This window comes from Protomyctophum parallelum (genome assembly GCF_964188405.1).
Source record: "Protomyctophum parallelum genome assembly, chromosome: 5".
Lineage (NCBI taxonomy): Eukaryota > Metazoa > Chordata > Actinopteri > Myctophiformes > Myctophidae > Protomyctophum > Protomyctophum parallelum.
This window is the reverse complement of record NC_139702.1, coordinates 23,816,644-23,828,283: the sequence shown is the minus strand read 5'-3', so window position 1 is coordinate 23,828,283 and position 11,640 is coordinate 23,816,644.

Sequence of the window (11,640 nt, the reverse complement as noted above, 5' to 3'; positions counted from 1 at the left end):
AAAAAACTATGGGCTATAACCCATGTTTTTTGAAATTTTGAATTTTTTTCGAATCCTCAAAAATGATGAAAAACGGCGTGCTATAGTATGCCGAACGGTAGGGGCTATAGCCCATGTTCAAAAATGACGAAAAACGAGGCTAATTCTTTTTTCAAAATTTCAAAAAACGATGGGCTATAACCCATGTTTTTTTAAATTTTGATATTTTTTCAAATCCTCAAAAATGATGAAAAACGGCGTGCTATAGTATGCCGAACGGTAGGGGCTATAGCCCATGTTCAAAAATGATGAAAAACGAGGTTATTTTTTTTTTTTTTAATTCAAAAAACGATGGGCTATAACCCATGTTTTTTGAAATTTTGAATTTTTTTCAAATCCTCAAAAATGATGAAAAACGGCGTGCTATAGTATGCCGAACGGTAGGGGCTATAGCCCATGTTCAAAAATTATGAAAAACGAGGATTAAAAAAAAAATCAAAAAATCAAAAAACGATGGGCTATAACCCATGTTTTTTTTTTTTTTTTTTTTCATATCCTCAAAAATTATAGCCCATGTTCAAAAATGATGAAAAATGAGGTTAACTATTTTTTTCAAAAAATCAAAAAACGATGGGCTATAACCCATGATTTTTTTTCCCATTTTTTTCAAATCCTCAAAAATGATGAAAAACGGCGTGCTACAGTATGCCGTACAATATGGGCTATTAGACGAGCGTCTAAAATGGGATAAAATACGTCTAAAAATAGACGTGTTTTAGACGTCTATTTTTAGACGTTTTTTAGACGTCTATTTTCAGACGTTTTTTATCCCATTTGTAGACGCACGTCTAATAGCCGGCTATTGCTCAGTGGGATGGTCAAAAATTATGAAAAACGAGGATTAAAAAAAAAATCAAAAAATCAAAAAACGATGGGCTATAACCCATGTTTTTTTTTTCATTTATTTCAAATCCTAAAAAGTGATGAAAAACGGCGTTCTACACTATGCCGTACGATATGGGCTATTAGACGAGCATCTAAAATGGGATAAAAAACGTCTAAAAATAGACGTCTAAAATACGTCAAAAAATAGACGTGTTTTAGACGTCTATTTTTAGACGTTTTTTAGACGTCTATTTTTAGACGTTTTTTATCCCATTTGTAGACGCACGTCTAATAGCCGGCTATTGCTCAGTGGGATGGTCAAAAATTATGAAAAACGAGGATTAAAAAAAAATCAAAAAATCAAAAAACGATGGGCTATAACCCATGTTTTTTTTTTTTTTTTTTCATATCCTCAAAAATTATGAAAAACGGCGTGCTATAGTATGCCATACGATATGGGCTATAGCCCATGTTCAAAAATGATGAAAAACGAGGTTAATTATTTTTTTTTTTTAAATCAAAAAACGATGGGCTATAACCCATGATTTTTTTTTTTTTTTTTTTCAAATCCTCAAAAATATTTTTAGACGTTTTTTATCCCATTTGTAGACGCACGTCTAATAGACGACGTTGACGACGACGACGACGTTGACGACGTTGACGTCGACGACGAAGACGTTGACGACGACGACGATGACGACGACGTTGACGACGACGACGTTGACGACGACGACGTTGACGACGACGACGACGACGTTGACGACGACGTTGACGACGACGACGACGACGACGTTGACGACGACGACGTTGACGACGTAGACGACGTTGACGACGTAGACGACGTTGACGAGGACGACGTTGACGACGTAGACGACGTTGACGACGTTGACGACGACGTAGACGACGTTGACGACGACGACGACGACGACGACGTTTAAGACGACGACGACGACGACGACGTTGACGACGACGACGTTGACGACGACGACGTAGACGACGACGACGACGTTGACGACGACGACGACGACGTTGACGACGACGACGACGACGACGACGTTTAAGACGACGACGACGACGACGACGTTGACGACGACGACGTTGACGACGTTGACGACGACGACGTAGACGACGACGACGACGTTGACGACGACGACGACGACGTTGACGACGTTGACGACGTTGACGACGTTGACGACGACGACGTTGACGACGACGACGACGACGACGACGACGTTGACGACGACGACGTAGACGACGACGACGACGACGTTGACGACGACGACGACGACGTTGACGACGTTGACGACGTAGACGACGACGTAGACGACGACGACGTTGACGTTGACGTTGACGACGACGACGTTGACGACGACGACGACGACGACGTTGACGACGACGACGACGACGACGTTGACGACGTACGGTATGGGCTATAGCCCATGGTCAAAAATGATGAAAAACGAGGATAAAAATATAATTCAAAAATTCAAAAAACGATGGGCTATAACCCATGTTTTTGAAAACATGGTTGATGACGACGACGACGACGACGACGACGACGACGACGACGACGACGACGACGTTGACGACGACGACGACGTTGACGACGACGACGACGACGTTGACGACGACGACGACGTTGACGACGACGTTGACGACGACGACGTTGACGACGACGACGACGACGACGACGTAGACGACGACGTTGACGACGACGACGTAGACGACGACGTAGACGACGACGACGTAGACGACGACGTTGACGACGACGTTGACGACGACGTTGACGACGACGACGACAACGACGACGTTGACGACGACGACGACGACGTTGACGACGTACGGTATGGGCTATAGCCCATGGTCAAAAATGATGAAAAACGAGGATAAAAAAATAATTCAAAAATTCAAAGAACGATGGGCTATAACCCATGTTTTTTGGGGTTTTTTTTATTTTTTCAAATCCTCAAAAATGATGAAAAACGCCAGGCTATAGTATGCCGTACGGTAAAACGAGGTTAATTATTATTTTTTTTAAATCAAAAAACGATGGGCTATAACCCATGTTTTTGATTTTTTTTTTTTTTTTCAAATCCTCAAAAATGATGAAAAACGGCGTGCTATAGTATGCCGTACGGTATGGGCTATAGCCCATGTTCAAAAATGATGAAAAACGAGGTTAATTATTTTTTTCAAAAATTCAAAAAACGATGGGCTATAACCCATGTTTTTGAAATTTTGAATTTTTATCAAATCCTCATAAATGATGAAAAACGGCGTGCTATAGTATGCCGTATGGTATGGGCTATAGCCCATGTTCAAAAATGATGAAAAACGAGGTTAATTATTTTTTTCAAAAATTCAAAAAACGATGGGCTATAACCCATGTTTTTGAAATTTTGAATTTTTATCAAATCCTCAAAAATGATGAAAAACGGCGTGCTATAGTATGCCGTACGGTATGGGCTATAGCCCATGTTCAAAAATGTAGTATGTAGTATAAAAATGTAGTATGCCGTACGGCAGGGGTCCCCAAACTACGGCAGGGGTCCCCAAACTACGGCCCGCGGGCCGCCTACGGCCCGCCACGTCATTTTATGTGGCCCGCCTGCCTCAAGCAGCCAAAATATAGGATTTTATTTTTATTTAGCACTGGATGAGAGCAAATAATTAGAATAATAAATTAAGATTAATTTGTATTATTGCTCTTGTATTGCTATTGGAGACACTGGGGAGGCACTGGGGAGGCACTGGGGAGACACTGGGGAGACACTCAGGGGACACTGGGGAGGCACTGGGGAGGTACTGGACATTTCATATCACACTGTTCACACACACACACCATGATTCACTAGGCCCCTCAAAAAAGAAAAAACAGCTTGGCATGGCGCGATTTATTTCAAGCATGGCGCAGCGCCATGCCAACAACATTGTGCAGGAAACCCTGGCACTGCTGCATGTACAGTACATGCACTATGCAGCCCTGTAGTGCTGCATGAACAGTACGTGCACTGGTTATTAATATTTGGTTATGTGTGGCTTTCTGGAAAAAAAATAATGTTTACGTTTAGGCACCCCTGCGATCGTCACACTTTTTCTGTTACAAACTGACCCCGGCCCCCATCAGAGAAGGGAAAAGTTATGTGGCCCTCACAGGAAAAAGTTTGGCGACCCCTGCCGTACGGTATGGGCTATGGCCCATGTTCAAAAATGATGAAAAACGAGGTTAAAAAAAAAAAAAAAAAAGCGATGGGCTATAACCCATGTTTTTTTTTCTTTTTTCATTTTTTTCAAATCCTCAAAAAGGATGAAAAACGGCGTGCTATAGTATGCCGTACGGTATGGGCTATAGCCCATGTTCAAAAATGATGAAAAACGAGGTTAAAAAAATAAATAAAAAAATAAAAAAACGATGGGCTGTTTTTTTTCTTTTTCAAATCCTTAAAAATGATGAAAAACGGCGTGCTATAGTATGCCGTACGGTATGGGCCATAGCCCATGGTCAAAAATGATGAAAAACGAGGTTATAAAAAAGAATCTAAAATTCAAAAAACAATGGGCTATAACCCATGTTTTTTTTTTCTTTCATTTTTTTCAAATCCTCAAAAATGATGAAAAACGGCGTGCTATAGTATGCCGTACGGTATGGGCTATAGCCCATGTTCAAAAATGATGAAAAACGAGGTAATTTTTTTTATCAGAAATTCAAAAAACTATGGGCTATAACCTATGTTGTTTTGTTTTTTTTTATCCTCAAAAATGATGAAAAACGGCGTGCTATAGTATGCCGTACGGTATGGGCTATAGCTCATGTTCAAAAATGATGAAAAACGAGGTAGTTTTTTTTTCTCCAAAAATTAAAAAAACTATGGGCTATAACCCATGTTTTTTTTTTTTTCAAATCCTCAAAAATGATGAAAAACGGCGTGCTATAGTATGCCGTACGGTATGGGCTATAGCCCATGTTCAAAAATGATGAAAAACGAGGTAATTCTTTTAAAATAATAAATCAAAAAACGATGGGCTATAACCCATGTTTTTTTTTTTTTTTAACTTTTTTTTTCAAATCCTCAAAAATGATGAAAAACGGCGTGCTATAGTTTGCCGTACGGTATGGCCTATAGCCCATGTTCAAAAATGATGAAAAACGAGGTAAAAAGAAAATCAGAAATTCAAAAAACTATGGGCTATGACCTATGTTTTTATTTTTTTTCAAATCCTCAAAAATGATGAAAAACGGCGTGCTATAGTATGCCGTACGGTATGGGCTATAGCCCATGTTCAAAAATGATGAAAAACGAGGTTTAAAAAATAAATCAAAAAATCAAAAAACGATGGGCTGTTTTTTTATTTTTTCAAATCCTCAAAAATGATGAAAAACGGCATGCTATAGTATGCCGTACGGTATGGGATATAGCCCATGTTAAAAAATGATGAAAAACGAGGTTAATTTATTTTTTTAATCAAAAAACGATGGGCTATAACCCATGTTTTTTTTTTTTTTCAAATCCTTAAAAATGATGAAAAACGGCGTGCTATAGTATGCCGTACGGTATGGGCCATAGCCCATGGTCAAAAATGATGAAAAACGAGGTTATAAAAAAGAATCTAAAATTCAAAAAACAATGGGCTATAACCCATGTTTTTTTTTTCTTTCATTTTTTTCAAATCCTCAAAAATGATGAAAAACGGCGTGTTATAGTATGCCGTACGGTATGGGCTATAGCCCATGTTCAAAAATGATGAAAAACGAGGTAATTTTTTTTATCAGAAATTCAAAAAACTATGGGCTATAACCTATGTTGTTTTTTTTTTTCAAATCCTCAAAAATGATGAAAAACGGCGTGCTATAGTATGCCGTACGGTATGGGCTATAGCTCATGTTCAAAAATGATGAAAAACGAGGTAGTTTTTTTTTCTCCAAAAATTTAAAAAACTATGGGCTATAACCCATGTTTTTTTTTTCTTCAAATCCTCAAAAATGATGAAAAACGGTGTGCTATAGTATGCCGTACGGTATGGGCTATAGCCCATGTTAAAAAATGATGAAAAACGAGGTAATTCTTTTTAAATAATAAATCAAAAAACGATGGGCTATAACCCATGTTTTTTTTTTGTTTTTGTTTTTTTCAAATCCTCAAAAATGATGAAAAACGAGGTTAAAAAAAAAAAAAAAAAAAAAAAAAAACGATGGGCTGTTTTTTTTCTTTTTCAAATCCTTAAAAATGATGAAAAACGGCGTGCTATAGTATGCCGTACGGTATGGGCCATAGCCCATGGTCAAAAATGATGAAAAACGAGGTTATAAAAAAGAATCTAAAATTCAAAAAACAATGGGCTATAACCCATGTTTTTTTTTTCTTTCATTTTTTTCAAATCCTCAAAAATGATGAAAAACGGCGTGCTATAGTATGCCGTACGGTATGGGCTATAGCCCATGTTCAAAAATGATGAAAAACGAGGTAATTTTTTTTATCAGAAATTCAAAAAACTATGGGCTATAACCTATGTTGTTTTTTTTTTTTTTAATCCTCAAAAATGATGAAAAACGGCGTGCTATAGTATGCCGTACGGTATGGGCTATAGCTCATGTTCAAAAATGATGAAAAACGAGGTAGTTTTTTTTTCTCCAAAAATTAAAAAAACTATGGGCTATAACCCATGTTTTGTTTTTTTTCAAATCCTCAAAAATGATGAAAAACGGCGTGCTATAGTATGCCGTACGGTATGGGCTATAGCCCATGTTCAAAAATGATGAAAAACGAGGTAATTCTTTTAAAATAATAAATCAAAAAACGATGGGCTATAACCCATGTTTTTTTTTTTTTAACTTTTTTTTTCAAATCCTCAAAAATGATGAAAAACGGCGTGCTATAGTTTGCCGTACGGTATGGCCTATAGCCCATGTTCAAAAATGATGAAAAACGAGGTAAAAAAAAAATCAGAAATTCAAAAAACTATGGGCTATGACCTATGTTTTTATTTTTTTTCAAATCCTCAAAAATGATGAAAAACGGCGTGCTATAGTATGCCGTACGGTATGGGCTATAGCCCATGTTCAAAAATGATGAAAAACGAGGTTTAAAAAATAAATCAAAAAATCAAAAAACGATGGGCTGTTTTTTTATTTTTTCAAATCCTCAAAAATGATGAAAAACGGCATGCTATAGTATGCCGTACGGTATGGGATATAGCCCATGTTAAAAAATGATGAAAAACGAGGTTAATTTATTTTTTTAATCAAAAAACGATGGGCTATAACCCATGTTTTTTTTTTTTTCAAATCCTTAAAAATGATGAAAAACGGCGTGCTATAGTATGCCGTACGGTATGGGCCATAGCCCATGGTCAAAAATGATGAAAAACGAGGTTATAAAAAAGAATCTAAAATTCAAAAAACAATGGGCTATAACCCATGTTTTTTTTTTCTTTCATTTTTTTCAAATCCTCAAAAATGATGAAAAACGGCGTGTTATAGTATGCCGTACGGTATGGGCTATAGCCCATGTTCAAAAATGATGAAAAACGAGGTAATTTTTTTTATCAGAAATTCAAAAAACTATGGGCTATAACCTATGTTGTTTTTTTTTTTCAAATCCTCAAAAATGATGAAAAACGGCGTGCTATAGTATGCCGTACGGTATGGGCTATAGCTCATGTTCAAAAATGATGAAAAACGAGGTAGTTTTTTTTTCTCCAAAAATTTAAAAAACTATGGGCTATAACCCATGTTTTTTTTTTCTTCAAATCCTCAAAAATGATGAAAAACGGCGTGCTATAGTATGCCGTACGGTATGGGCTATAGCCCATGTTAAAAAATGATGAAAAACGAGGTAATTCTTTTTAAATAATAAATCAAAAAACGATGGGCTATAACCCATGTTTTATTTTTGTTTTTGTTTTTTTCAAATCCTCAAAAATGATGAAAAACGAGGTTAAAAAAATAAATAAAAAAATCAAAAAACGATGGGCTGTTTTTTTTCTTTTTCAAATCCTTAAAAATGATGAAAAACGGCGTGATATAGTATGCCGTACGGTATGGGCCATAGCCCATGGTCAAAAATGATGAAAAACGAGGTTATAAAAAAGAATCTAAAATTCAAAAAACAATGGGCTATAACCCATGTTTTTTTTTTCTTTCATTTTTTTCAAATCCTCAAAAATGATGAAAAACGGCGTGCTATAGTATGCCGTACGGTATGGGCTATAGCCCATGTTCAAAAATGATGAAAAACGAGGTAATTTTTTTTATCAGAAATTCAAAAAACTATGGGCTATAACCTATGTTGTTTTTTTTTTTTTAATCCTCAAAAATGATGAAAAACGGCGTGCTATAGTATGCCGTACGGTATGGGCTATAGCCCATGTTCAAAAATGATGAAAAACGAGGTTTAAAAAATAAATCAAAAAATCAAAAAACGATGGGCTGTTTTTTTATTTTTTCAAATCCTCAAAAATGATGAAAAACGGCATGCTATAGTATGCCGTACGGTATGGGATATAGCCCATGTTAAAAAATGATGAAAAACGAGGTTAATTTATTTTTTTAATCAAAAAACGATGGGCTATAACCCATGTTTTTTTTTTTTTTCAAATCCTTAAAAATGATGAAAAACGGCGTGCTATAGTATGCCGTACGGTATGGGCCATAGCCCATGGTCAAAAATGATGAAAAACGAGGTTATAAAAAAGAATCTAAAATTCAAAAAACAATGGGCTAGCCTATAACCCATGTTTTTTTTTTCTTTCATTTTTTTCAAATCCTCAAAAATGATGAAAAACGGCGTGTTATAGTATGCCGTACGGTATGGGCTATAGCCCATGTTCAAAAATGATGAAAAACGAGGTAATTTTTTTTATCAGAAATTCAAAAAACTATGGGCTATAACCTATGTTGTTTTTTTTTTTCAAATCCTCAAAAATGATGAAAAACGGCGTGCTATAGTATGCCGTACGGTATGGGCTATAGCTCATGTTCAAAAATGATGAAAAACGAGGTAGTTTTTTTTTCTCCAAAAATTTTAAAAACTATGGGCTATAACCCATGTTTTTTTTTTCTTCAAATCCTCAAAAATGATGAAAAACGGCGTGCTATAGTATGCCGTACGGTATGGGCTATAGCCCATGTTAAAAAATGATGAAAAACGAGGTAATTCTTTTTAAATAATAAATCAAAAAACGATGGGCTATAACCCATGTTTTTTTTTTGTTTTTGTTTTTTTCAAATCCTCAAAAATGATGAAAAACGGCGTGCTATAGTTTATGGCCTATAGCCCATGTTAAAAAATGATGAAAAACGAGGTAAAAAAAAAATCTAAAATTCAAAAAACAATGGGCTATAACCCATGTTTTTTTTTTTTTTCATTTTTTTCAAATCCTTAAAAATGATGAAAAACTGCGTGCTATAGTATGCCGTATGGTATGGGCCATAGCCCATGGTCAAAAATGATGAAAAACGAGGTTATAAAAAAAAATCTAAAATTCAAAAAACAATGGGCTATAACCCATGTTTTGTTTCTTTTCATTTTTTTCAAATCCTCAAAAATGATGAAAAACGGCGTGCTATAGTATGCCGTACGATATGGGCTATAGCCCATGTTCAAAAATGATAAAAAACAAGGTTAAATCTTTCTAAAATTCAAAAAACGCTGGGCTATAACCCATGTTTTTTTTTTTTTTATCCTCAAAAATGATGAAAAATGGCGTGCTATTGTATGCCGTACGGTAAAAAATGATGAAAAACGAGGATAAAAAAAAAAAAAAAAAAAACGATGGGCTAGCTATAACCCATGTTTTTTTTTGATGACGCCTCACAATCAAAGTGTGTGTGTGTGTGTGTGTGTGTGTGTGTGTGTGTGTGTGTGTGTGTGTGTGTGTGTGTGTGTGTGTGTGTACAGGTGTAGAATTACAAAGTACAAGCACAAACTCAATACAAAGACTGTTAACTGTGAGTGGACGACCCAATTAAGCATTACACTTGTGTACAACAGGGTCCACATTGTTCAATTCATCAAATTGACACACGCTCAGAACCCCTACTGCAAAGACGCGCACACGCACAAGCATACGCACAAGCACTTATTATTTTAATTGAATTTATATATTGAATGCCTATAATATAGGCCTTCAATGCAGCCGGATAACGTCAGTTATTATTGAGTCATATTATTATGACTATGTATGCAAAAAGTAGAAAAGTAGCAAAAAGTGCTGGGAGTCTGGTGCAACGCACACTCGCACAGGTCCTGCGCTGAACCTGGTCCTGGTGAGAGCAGGAGTGGACCTGGTGAGAGGAGTCGTCAACCCTTGAACCCACAGAGCCTAGTCCTTCCACGCGCCAGATAAGACCTCCCAGTCCCAGCAGAGTAGTTCTGGAGCGGCGGTCCCTAATGGCACTGATCGTGGGTAGCTACTGGAACGTATTAAAGTCGGGACTTGATCACCCCGGCTGGGTCACTTCACTCACCTGACCTGAGTGAGGGCACTGAGGGGTATGCTGTTGCCAGACCCATACATCACTGAGGATACGTCCCAGGTGCATACATGCGATGTTTTTTAGTTCACTAGTACTACACTACACTATCTATCAGGCAGTCACAGGTCATGTCTCTAAAGTACTCTGAAAGTGTTCTTCTCATTGAATTGAATATAGGACAGGGGTTTGAACTTGAATCCCTGTGCTTAAAGGGGAATAGCCTACCACTCATTTTCAACATTTTACTATGTCATATACCTTAGTTGTGTGGAAATAATTAAAAAAAAAGTCCCCCCCCATTCTGTGTTGCCTAGAACTGGAGGTCTGGAAAAATATCAGTAACATTATGAAGTACATATTTGTGATGTCACCGAGATGTACTTCATGTTACTGATTTTTTTCAGACCTCCAACTGAAAGCATAATGATTAGACCACTACACCACCACTCAGCCTCACTTTGCTGTGTTTTACCGTTGAAGCATATTTTTGTATGTTAGCCTTTAGATTAAGCTTCATTTAAATACTGATTTGTACATGGAATGTATATGATCATTAGACTACCACATCATCATCCAGTCACTCTTATCAGATATATTACTGTTGAAGAAATGCTCATTTAAAGCTGCATTATGTGACTTCTACACTGGATTTACTAGTTGATTTAGGGGGAAAGTATCCAAGCACTATATCACTAGAAAAAAATAAAAATAATAAAAAATAAAAACACAAAGTGAATCCTACTGAAAACCACCTGTTTTTTTTTATTTCATAACGGACACACAAAAAATAATCTACAAAAGACCAAATTAAGTAACCAGTTATTGTGAAATGTAATTTGTACCCCCCCCCTCAAGAAAAGCACAATTAACTGCTCCAGTCTAATGACAAAATAGGGTTTTCTTCACAATGACACTCTGAAAGACCACAGAGACATGAACACTCATGGATTAGATTTGGAGAATATCCGTTTAACACACACGGTCTGACCAATAACACCCCATCTACATTAACTACGGAACAATCTTTGGCGCCATTCTTGGTGCAGTTGGTCAGTCCACAACACATGGAGGATAAGAGAACTGGTCGATGGCCATTCTTTTACTAGGAAAAGCAGGTTATAAGAAGGTAAAAACGGTATCGTTAACAGAGGTATTCAGCGCAAAGGGGAAGGTTATTTCTAAGAAAAGTAGTGTCCCGTTTGACATACATACACATTCACAACTCCCAGAAATGCACCGACAGTCGAGGAGAGGTTCAAAGCCAAGCGACAACTTGCACTTTTGCATTGAAGCGTTTTACA